This window comes from Malaclemys terrapin, chromosome 2 (genome assembly GCF_027887155.1).
Source record: "Malaclemys terrapin pileata isolate rMalTer1 chromosome 2, rMalTer1.hap1, whole genome shotgun sequence".
Lineage (NCBI taxonomy): Eukaryota > Metazoa > Chordata > Testudines > Emydidae > Malaclemys > Malaclemys terrapin.
Window position 1 is genome coordinate 269058871 of NC_071506.1, and position 11691 is coordinate 269070561.

Here is an 11691-nt window from a genome sequence, read left to right on the forward strand (position 1 = left end):
CTACATGATGGATCCATTGACACTGGCAGGAAATACATGTACACAGCAGGGGAGTAGACTTCTTGGTGTGATGTGTTCTCTACTCAAAACTGTATCAAGTTATGAGTGGGCATGGATCAATACCATGGTGTGTAGGTGGCAGATGCCTCCCTTCTCCCTCTTCCCCTCCCCCCAATACACACACTGCCTGCAAACAAATAAATGAAAGGAAAACTAGGACCTAGCATTCATGGTAAGAAATTGAGTGCTAACTGCAGCACTGAGCACCAGGGTACTTAAACTGTGGCCTTGGCTACACTGGCAATTCACAGCGCTGCACTTGCTGCGCTCAGGGGAGTGAAAAAACACCCCCCCCCCCCGAGCGCAGCGCTGTAAAGCGCCATTGTAATCAGCGCCTGCAGCGCTGCACGCTCGCTCGCAGCGCTGCAAGCTATTCCCTCGGAGAGGTGGAGTACTTGCAGCACTGCGAGAGAGCTCTCGCAGCGCTGGCGGCACGACTACACTCGCGCTTCACAGCACTGCCGCGGCAGCGCTGTGAATCCGCGAGTGTAGCCAAGGCCTGTGACTAAGAGATGCAGGCTGATATTTTGTCCCCCAGCCCCAAATAATGAAAACTAGTCTCTCCTGCTCGTTATTTATAAAGATCTTCAATTTGCTCTCTCTCTCTGTGGCCTCTGAACAGCCAGGCTACCCCTTCTCATCAGTCAGTCCCTTTCACTCCTTGTCTTTCCTGCTTAAGGAACCCCGCCCACGCCCCTCTTGCATGTGCCAGGCTTTGATACTGTCTTGATACCGAGAAAGTGCTTGTGTCTCAGCAGCTAGACCAGCCTCCTCTGAGCTTCTTTCTTTTTTAGGCCCTCTCTCGCTCTGCTTCCCCCCATTCTCTCTCTCATCCTTTCTGCTCCCACATCCACCCCACCTCCTTTCCCCCACCGCCTCTATCTTCTTCAGGTAGGGTGACCAGATGTCCTGATTTTATAGGGACAGTCCTGATATTTGGGGCTTTTTCTTATATAGGTGCCTATTACCCCTCACCCCCTGTCCTGATTTTTCACACTTGCTGTCTGGTCCTATCTTCGGGCCTCTTTAGACTACTAACCTTTCCTCTGGTCTCAGAGCTCAGTGCGGCTACTGCCTCCTTTGGCCTGAATAGTTAGCCAATGCTCAGGGTTGAGTTGAGGCCTGGGTTAGCTAACGCATGCTAACATTTGTTCTAGTCCAAGCAAAGCCATGGGCGCTGCGCTGGGAGTGGCTGCTAGCTCCAGGCCCCGAGCCTCCAGCTCAGGCAGGGGATGAAAGCTAGTCTTGCCCTTAGTGAGCAAAAGCACCACAGCACATGGTGCCCTTCTCTCCTTCAGAACTTCCCTGGCTTTGACAGGCTTACACAAGTGGCACTACAGGCTCCCTAGAACTGTGCAAAACAATGCTTTGAGACCAACTAGTTGTGTCGCCCCTTCACTTTTCATAGGCTGGCTTAGTCACTTGCTCTGCACCCATTGCCGTAACATAATTAAAGGAAAAAATACCCAGTTAGGCAATTCTTTACAGGCCAGTGTAATGGGCTGCAGTTGGGTTAGGTAAGCTGCTTTTTCTACACAGGCACATCCATCCCAGGGGGATTTAAATTAGCTTTCTTGGATTACCACAGGTCTCCACACACTAGCCCCTTTCTGTTCCCTGCATCCACACACAGCTAGCTTCACTAAGAAAAAATGCAAAGGCAACTGCTGGTAGGCCGTGACCACACCCACAATGTTGCCAGCTCTCATGGGTTTATTGCAAATCTTGTGATGTTTGGTGTTTTTCTTAAAGCCCCAGCTCCTGGAGTCATGTGATAGTGTGACAATCTCAGCTCTCTAGCCCTTATTGTTGTGGAAATGTGACCCAAGTGTAACCTCAAGGTAAAAAAATATCCCCAAAGAACCCCAAAGTATTATTTCAAAGTATTATTTATTATCTGTATTGTTATAGCCCCTACAAGCCCGTGTTATATATAGATGCAGAACAAAAACAAGGTCCTTGCCCCAAGAAACTTACATATTTTATTTTAAATGTCATGATTTTTAAACTAATCCCATGATTTTTGAATGCTTGGGGTTGTCAACATTGTACCCTGCATATCACCCTGATAAAACTATGCTAATACTGTTCTTTCACACTATGTACTATGAAATATGTAGGTTCTCACTAGTGGGAAGGGGCTGACTTTACATTTTGAGGGTTGGAGTATGAAACTGAGGCTTGGTCTTGGCAATAAAAATTGTCTCCTTTGTGTCTTAAGGCAGGCATTGATCCCTGGGAATGGGAGGTGGCCATATCTTATACTGACATGTTCCAACCTTTCATAAACTCACGGTTGGATATGTGGGAAGAACATCTCCCTACAAAAGAAACTAACGCAACAGAAACAGGGCTTCTTTGTTCAATTTGCAACTCTGAATAAAACACAATTATTCAGTACTCAGCTCCAACACCTGGCAATTTGCTGGTTAGGCTTATTTTAGCAAAGCAAGGTTATCTTTTGTTTATTCTGCTTTCTCTTAGCTAATCACTATTTGCTAGGCCTCTGGTCTCTTGACCAAACTCTGGACTTTTGGGTCTGGAAAAGAGCTGGCTTAATCCATATACCAAGTTATTACATAAACTGCACATGGATTTTAACCCTTCAAATAGCATGAAACTATCTCATTCTTCCCCATGTCGGAGGCATGTAAAATATACAAACAGCCATGCGAGACAAATGTTTATGAACAACGCCAAAAACTGATTCTTTTTAATACAATGTAAAAACGCTGGTCAAATCTCTCTTCTCCAGAAATATTTTTTTTTCTATTGCCCAAGCCCTCAGTCCTACTTTCTGCATCAGTTGGCAGAGGTTCTATTAGAACTCTAAAGTGGATTCTATTTTCTAAGGTGCAAACGCCTCCTGCATACCAAGCGTGTCTTGGGGAAGTCAATCAGAGTGAACTGTGACTTCACTGAAGACTGTCGCTCCGCTGCTGGGAGGGAGATGTCACTCTTTATTAAAGTTGTGTGGGAAGCCAATTATCTGCCTCACATTTCATCAAGAGTTGAGCCCAAGAGGAAGATCAGTCTGGGAAAAAAAGAAAGCAGAGAGAACCCAGTTCTATCTGATTAGGATTTTCAACCACCCACCTTTTTAAATGTGGGAACGATGAAGGGGGGGAAACGAAACTTTTATCACTTGACCAATAGGTTGCCAGCTCAATACCACTTTGTGAAGGTTTTTTTTTCCCCCCGTAAAAGTAGATAAATTCAGGTAGCACTGACAGAAAGTCATTTTGTCATGATTAGCTCCCAAATTCACTGTGTGCCCCCCTTATGTGTCAAAAAGTGTTTCCAGTCTTGCTAACGACAGGTACATTATATCAATAAAAACTTGATGCACAAATGATCCATGCAAGGTATATTATTGGTGTGGGTGGGAGTGAAATCAAAGGAAAATGTACTGCAGAGCTAGGTAAAAATAGTACTGTATAAGAAACAGATTTTTTATTCCCAGCATAAAGGAACATATTCCGAAGTGCCACTGAAGAATTGTGTTAGGACTTTACTTGCAAATGGACATGCATGATCCTTTCCAATGGAAATGTAGTTAGAAGCATTTGGATCTTAAACCTCTTTATTGACATACTCATAGAATATTAATACATGTGCACAAAAAAATTGGGGCTTACGCTACCACTCTAAAAATAGCAGTGTAGATGTTGCTTTGACATGGTGACTGGAGCCTGCTATATTTAGCGCACTAGCATGAGCTCCTCTAGCATGGTAGATGCTACATCAGTTCATACAGTAGATTGTTTTTTTTTTAATGTACTTGGTTCAAATTATGGCTATTATATTTCTTCCACAATGTAAGAAAACTCCCTCTGGAAAATCTTGATCCAGTATTTCTGTTTGTAAAAAATATTAATTTTCACACCAGGTATAACCTGCCACAGTAGCTGAAATTACCTGTAGGATGTTCACAAAGCAGCTATAGCATGTGAAAGCCCACACACTTCCTCGCTGCTAAGGCTGTCAATTTTTTTTCTGTCAAAAGATAAGTTCTACTCCAAATGGTGATGTACAAGAAACAGAGCCATGATCGTGGCCCCAGTCAAGCAGCATGATATGACAGCAAGTCGTGTTGACAACAAACTCATTTAGTGATGCTACCCATTCTTGCCAAAATATTTGCAAGAGGACTGATTAATTAGTTGCACTTTCTACCACGTCTGTATGTGTGTTCTCTGTGTGCCCCAGTGCCACCTGGATGAAGACTATTTGGGGGAGACAATTAGTGCTCCATGATGGATGTCTTGTGCAGAGTTGCTTTAGATAGGATAGACCAGTCTCTTCCACGAAGGCTGGGAAGCTTTCTGTTCAATCGGGTCATTGAGAAGAGCGTATAAAGTATGTACCCTTTTATAGACTGTATCCGACCCTTCCACATAAATAAGGCCTTGATACTAGAAACTCTTAAGGAGGTCATTTGTCCCACAGAAGTGACTGGACCAGGGTCTATGTGCAGGAGTACGTGTGATATAAAAACATGTGAGCAAGCTGGGACCGTATCTCATCGTAGGATAGGAGAACATCTGAAATTGTCAGGGGCTGCAGGAATATTGACACAAAGGCCTATTGGCAAGTGTGAAGTGCCGCCACCCCAACCACAGATCCACCTGTAAGCCTGAAGGACGAGCGCCCTCAGACAGTGAATCCTGTACCATTTTCTGTGGTGTGTGACAGTGAAGAGTAGTTGTGCTCTGGTGTTTTCCTTTAAAGGATTCACGTTCATAAAGTAAGCCACGTTTGCTTAGTTTTGCCAGTGATTTTCTATGTGTGCAGAAATAAACCCCACTGGCCTTGATCCTGCTTTTAACATATATGAGTGCACATTAAACAGCATCTTGTGAAATCAGCTCTTTTATGCTGCCAGCATGGAAGTCAAGTTCTATGCTAAGTTTCAGAGTAACAGCCGTGTTAGTCTGTATCCGCAAAAAGAAGAACAGGAGTACTTGTGGCACCTTAGAGACTAACAAATTTATTAGAGCATAAGCTTTCGTGGACTACAGCCCACTTCTTCGGATGCATATAGAATGGAATGTTCCATTCTATATGCATCCGAAGAAGTGGGCTGTAGTCCACGAAAGCTTATGCTCTAATAAATTTGTTAGTCTCTAAGGTGCCACAAGTACTCCTGTTCTTCTTTTTAAGTTCTATGCTGCGAGAGAGAACATAAGAATGGCCATACTGGGTCAGAGACCAAAGGACCATCTAGCCCAATATCCTGTCTTCTGACAGTGGCCAATGCCAGGTACCCCAGAGGGAATGAACAGAACAGGTAACCATCAAGTCATCCATCCCCTGTCGCCCATTCCCAGCTTCTGCAAAGAGGCAGAGAGGCATATATTACTGCTGTGATCTGAGAAAAGGGCCCAGACAGCTTGCTATAAATTCCTTGGTGGTGTTCTTATCCTGTGCATTTCTTATCTCAGAAGGGAGACCTAATAAACCTGTTTAAAAAAAAAAGAGTGTTTAGGAAGAAGGCAGGTGGGAATTGCTTCTCTGGCTCCTCAGATGACAAATTTGATTGTTAAAGTCTGTGTTTTGTGAAAGCAAAGCCCTGCTGAGAGACATCAAACATCTTGAAAGGATAACAGCTCTCTGAAGGGCCTTTCCTACCTTTACAGTTACTGGACTTGAACTGAAAACCCCAGCTGAAGCTAGCACTGAAAAATACTGAGCTCTTGCTCTTACTGCTTGGTCGTCTCGGTGTCAGGATTGACCATTGCATGGGTCTCATGTACAGGGATACAAATGTGAACAATGTCCTACAAGAATCTCTGCTGTGCAAATACAGACTGGTAAAATTAGCCATGATTTTAACCATTAGAGTTATCATAATGTGACATTATAATTACCATTATAATAATGTTTTGCATTTCTTTAGTGCTTTCCAGCTGAGGTTCTCAAAAGGCTTTACAAACATTAGGGAATTAAGCTCCAAAGCAGCCCTCTGAGAGAGGCAAATGTTGTTGTCCCTGTTTCATGGACTGGGAAACAGGCACAGAGTGAGTAAGTGCTAAATTATACCTCCTCTTGTGCAACTGTTGCAATCCTGATATGCCCTCCCCCCGCTGAACACTCACCAAGCTGCAGTATTAGACCCAAACATTGAGTCCCACATGTACTGGACTTGTTGGGGCTGGGCACTGTGTCTCTGGACTCTAGAAACACACTCCAGATGCAGACTCGATGTCTGACACCCCTATTGGCAGTGGGAAGCCCTGGTTCCATTACTAGGCCCTGGAACTAGCACCAGCTCTCCCCAGTAGCTGGTGCACATCTTAGGGGTCCTCTGGTTTACTGTTTCCCTCTTTGGGGACTGCATGACAGCATAAGTCAGTGACGCATATACTCGGCAAAGGGGTTTCTAAACACACATGAACTTTACTCATAGAGAAAGAGGAAGGGACTTACAGTTCCCTGCAAAAATAATAAACAGCTGCATGCAAAACCCTCCCTCCATGGTCCTCACTACTCCAGAAGTGCTTTGGGTTTTGGTCAGTCCTGTCAGGGTCCCAAGACCCTCCTCTGCCTTGTCTTGCCTTCAATTTCTTGTTCTGGTCCATAAGAGCGGGAGAGCTGCTAGGACCAGACATTGTCCTTTTATAGCTCTCCACTGCCCTTGGTCATGTGACCTTCCAGGTCAGCCTCAAAGCCCCCATCAAGTGATCTGCTGCTTGGTTATTTACGCACCTGAAGTCCCAACTAGAAAAACTGGTTTCTTGCAACTTTGTCGCCCTCTGTAGCATACCCATTATGTTGACAGGGCAAAGTCATTCAATATTAATGACTCCTGATCAGTCTACATTGTTCATCTGTCAGTGTCTCTTGGACAAAGACAAGGAAGGCGGCACAAGACAATTTTACAACCAAATGGTGCTCCCGAAACAAAATGGAGTTTGCAGTTTGATATAGATACAGACATGGACTAAAACAGGGGTAGGCAACCTATGGCATGCGTGCCGAAGGCGGCACACGAGCTGATTTTCAGTGGCACTCACACTGCCAGGGTCCTGGCCACCGGTCCAGGGGGCTCTGCATTTTAATTTAATTTTAAATGAAGCTTCTTAAACATTTTAAAAACCTAATTTACTTTACATACAACAATAGTTTCATTATATATTATAGACTTATAGAAAGAGACCTTCTAAAAACATTAAAATGTATTACTGACACGCAAAACCTTAAATTAGAGTGAATAAATGGAGACTCGGCACACCACTTCTAAAAGGTTGCCGACCCCTGGACTAAATCATAGCAGTACTCTCTCTTCCCACTAGCCCACTCAAGCAGGATGCCTGTATAATCCATCTCCCAGTGCTGGAAGCATGAGGGATGGGCAGCTGGCTAGCACTGCCAACAGTACTGGCTAGTCTGGAAGAGTGCATTTCTGCACAGCCCGCCCGCCCCACTAGAATGCTTGCTCTAGGAGTGAAGCATTTGTTTCACCTCTTTAAAAGGGCAGCAAAAGGTAACTTGTCATCCGCTCTCCCCAGTGCTCAGGGTGCTTTATTCTGTCCAAAGTCATCACTTTCTTCCCCCTCCTCAGCATGGATCAGCCAGTGCTTAATTTGTAATGAAAGAGGTGCTGGGGCTCTCACCCATTTAGATGCTGGGGCGCAAGTAATTTTTTTACTTTCATAACTGACGCGGCAAGCCCAGAGGTGCCGGGGCGATGAACTGCCAAGTCTAGAGGTGCCAGGCCTCAGCCACGGCAAGCCCTGGCACAAATTAAGCACTGGGATCAGCCTCATAGGAGGAAGAGTTGAGGCCAGTGAGACTTGCCCAATATCTGACATGAAGGTTGTGGCAGAGTCAGGGATAGTATACAGATTAGCTGGCTCCCTATAACCACAGGAACAAGTTCTTCCACTCTATGTCCTAAAACAATATTCAGATCTGCTGCTGCAGGGTGTACACCAATCATGTGCAGGGGTCAGGAAGGATATACACTCAGCATCATGCAATTGGCTAGGTACGTTACGGAAGTAGTCCATCACACTGGATGGACAGTTGCCTGACCCAGCATGGCCAATCCTTTCTTCCTAGCCAGTGGAATTCTGGAGCATAAAAGCACTTTAAATATTGTGCCTTCTTCTCACAGTATCCAGAATAAATTCCCATTCATCCCACAATAGGGGAAATTACATGCAGGCCGCTCTCAGGCATGATGTGCTTGTCCTCCTGTGGCTGCAGCAAAAGGGAGAATACACCTCCAACATTTTTTCATCGGAGGATAGTTAACCATGAATTAAAATATTTGTGCATTCCCTCCAGAATACTGGCTTCGCTGCAAGGCAGCTAAACTTTGTTTCCTGTTTATCCAAAAGGTTTCAATGGTGGTTTGAAAAACAGAGGTCAGCTTAAAAAAAGCTTTTGATGTACTGTTTAATTCTGATATTGTTTTCAAGTGCTGTTAAGTTTAAATTCAGGGCATGAAGAGTCTATAATGTGTTGGAATGATCCAAACTAGCATCATGAGAGAGAGTTTGAGTTAGTTCAGTTTCTAGAGCCTGCATTCTAGGGTAGCTGGCTTGATTGCTTAGATTGCTATCCCCTGCCCTGTTGTGTTCGTTTCAACCAGACTGCCAAAAGCGTCCTTAGATTATAATAAGTTTTTACTAACTTTAGACAGTAATATTCTAAAAGGAAGTGAGAAGTGTCATGATTTGTGGCCGATAGCTGCTGTTCTAAGTAAAATGGAAATTTAAATATACGCTATAACTTATTGGTTTGAAATATGTTTGTCTGGCCAAATGCATTCCAAAATGCAAATCCATTGATTTGGAGGCAAAATAATGCCATCTGAATTGTAATTCTAGTCAAAGGGATAATTTAGATAAGACTCTTCAGTTGATGAATCTCCCAAATGGGAAATATTTATTGCTGAAGATTTTACATTAAAATGAGGAAAGAAAAATGAAAGTGCGGTTTTGAAAATTAAACTGGCAAACTTAACATTTAACTGACGTAAATGATTCTTCTATGGAAATGACTGTGAAAATGAGAAATCGTCCTATGTTTGAAGTGATTTTTGTTTTCGAGGATGATGAACTAACTGCTTCTTAGACGCCAGCTGACAGCCTTAATGATCATTCTACTTTTGCAGCATTAGGAAAACCGAAATTGAAAATGCCCAGAATTGTTCTTCTAGACACTTTTATTTCTATTTTTTTAAAAGGAATTGAAAGGTCCATGACTAGACCAATTTGTGTGCTGATGACTCTGTTGTATGCTACAGAAAACTTTGAGATGGCTTATAAATCTGTATTGAATATGCTTCCATTAGTAAGATTTGGGTACATAAAACATATCAACTTTGGTTTCATTCCTCATTTAAATTAAACAAATAATTTCAGGTAAAGGGATTTTCTTGCTCTAATAAAAAAAAATCAGATTCAGCTTCTGGTTCATTTAAAAAACCAAAATCAATATGTATAATGTTCTATTGAAGAAGGAATGGGGCCTCTTCTTCCGACTCCGGTATTCCTTTCTGACAATAGTGTTTCCCCTCTACCAAGGGCAGCACAGCAGATGTCCTGAGCCTTGCAGTTTGCCTTCCCAGCGCAGAGAAATCAGTGGTGCAGAATCTGGCTATATTCAAAGTGTAACTTGTTTTATTTACACATGTACACCAGTCCTGCAACAGAAATAGCTAAACAGCATGTAGAGCACAAAACTGGCTAATTGATCTCAAAATGTAATTGTAAACAAGGAATCCTCATCAAGTGAATGTGTTTCCAGTGGTGTCCCGCTGCACAGACTGGTTCTTGGTGCTATACTATTTAACATATTTATCAATGACCCTCTATGAAAACATAAAATCATCACTGATAAAGTTTGGAGATGACAAAGATTTGGAGAGTAGTAAATAACGAAGAAGACAGGTCACTGATACAAAGCAATCTTGCTTGTTTGGTAAGCTGGGCATGAGAGAACAATATGCATTTCAATATGGCCAAATGCAAAGTCCTACATCTAGGAATAAAGCATGTAGGCCATATTACAGGATTGGAGGTGAGGGGGAGTGGGAAATTATCCTGGGAAGCAGCGACTTTGAAAAAGCCTTGGGTGCCACAGTGGATAATCAGCTGAACACAAGCTCCCAGTGCAAAGGTGTAAGTGACAGGGCTAATGTGGGCCTGGGATGTATGTGAAGCAGCATCACTTGGTGATACCTCCTGTAACAATAAGTAAACTAACCATTGGTGGAGAAATCTTTTTACTTAAAATAAACTATCACCAGCAATCTGTCCGTGCATGATTTAATTGGACTGCAACAAATGCAAAACAATGGCATAATTAAAGGTATACCAATAAGTGTCCAAATAGCTAATTTAGGCACCGGAGTATTTTAAGGGCCCATCCTGCTGTAGGCTGAGTGCTCCTGTCAGACTGACTTCAAAGGAAGCCAAGGATTCTGAACATCTTGTAGCATCAGGCCTATAGGCATTACAGACTCACTGTGTCATCTAGTATGAGCCCCTGGCCATGTAGGATTGTTCCCGTCAGCGTGTTTTGTCCCATTTGAATGACACAGGCCCCAGAGCTTCCACCATTCCAGAGGGAGACAATTCCTCAGGCTAGTACAGTTATTATTGCTTAGAGAAATTCTTCTTCATAGTCAGCCTGAATTTCTTTGATTAATTTCATCCTGTAACTCCTATTTATACCCCCTCAGTCCATGGTAGGTCTATTGTTCTCTCCGGTTCCCCACCCATCTCCAGAATTCGAGGTCTGGCTATGGGGGCATCCGACTATCAATTCAATCTAGTGATCCTTGGGTAAGATTCCTTCTGGCTGCTGCACAGGCAAGCAAGGGGGCGGAGCAAGGTGCCAGGACAATTGCAGTCTCTGCATAGGATCAGTGAAGGGACTACTCCTTCTGTGAAAGCCCTGGGATGGGGAGGATGGGGCGCCATGGATCTGCGTCACCCTGTGCACACATAGGCCCATGGAGCTGGCCTGGGCACACAGACTGACAAACTAAACTCTATACACTCATCAAGCTGCAGGCTGAGAAGGAAGAAGAGAGAGGTCGTTGTTTCTATTTTTAAATACTTGGGAGGCTCTCAGATCCCACTGTGACAGAGAGGCTGCTCTAGTTTATGCTGGGGGATAGGGGAGAAGGGTGGTGTAACCCCATCCACTACCCAGATCTTATACTTAGATTGTAAACCCCTTGGGGAAGGGACTGTCTTTTTGTTCTATGTTTGTACAGCACCTAGCACCCCGGGGCCCTGGTCCACAACTGAGGCTCCAAGGTGCTACCACAATACGAATTAATTGTAATAAGAAGGGTGCACCAAGCACAGCGGACACACCTGAGGATTGAGCCCCAAGGTCAGAATTTTCGGAAGTGCTCAGTTGGTGCCCCTTGGGTGCAGAGCTGTTTTGATATTCTGGCCAGTAAAGTCACAGTGGAAGCGACTTGGTGCTAAACCCTTGAAAATCGGGCCCAAACTACCTAATCCTCACAGCTCTCTTCTGAGGTAGGTATTAAATCCATTTGACATATGTAGGGCCTGATTCTTCACCCATTCCATCATTTTTTGCCAATGCAACTTCCTTGATTTCAACAGGTAGGTTGGGATAAAACTGGTGTAACCCAGTGGA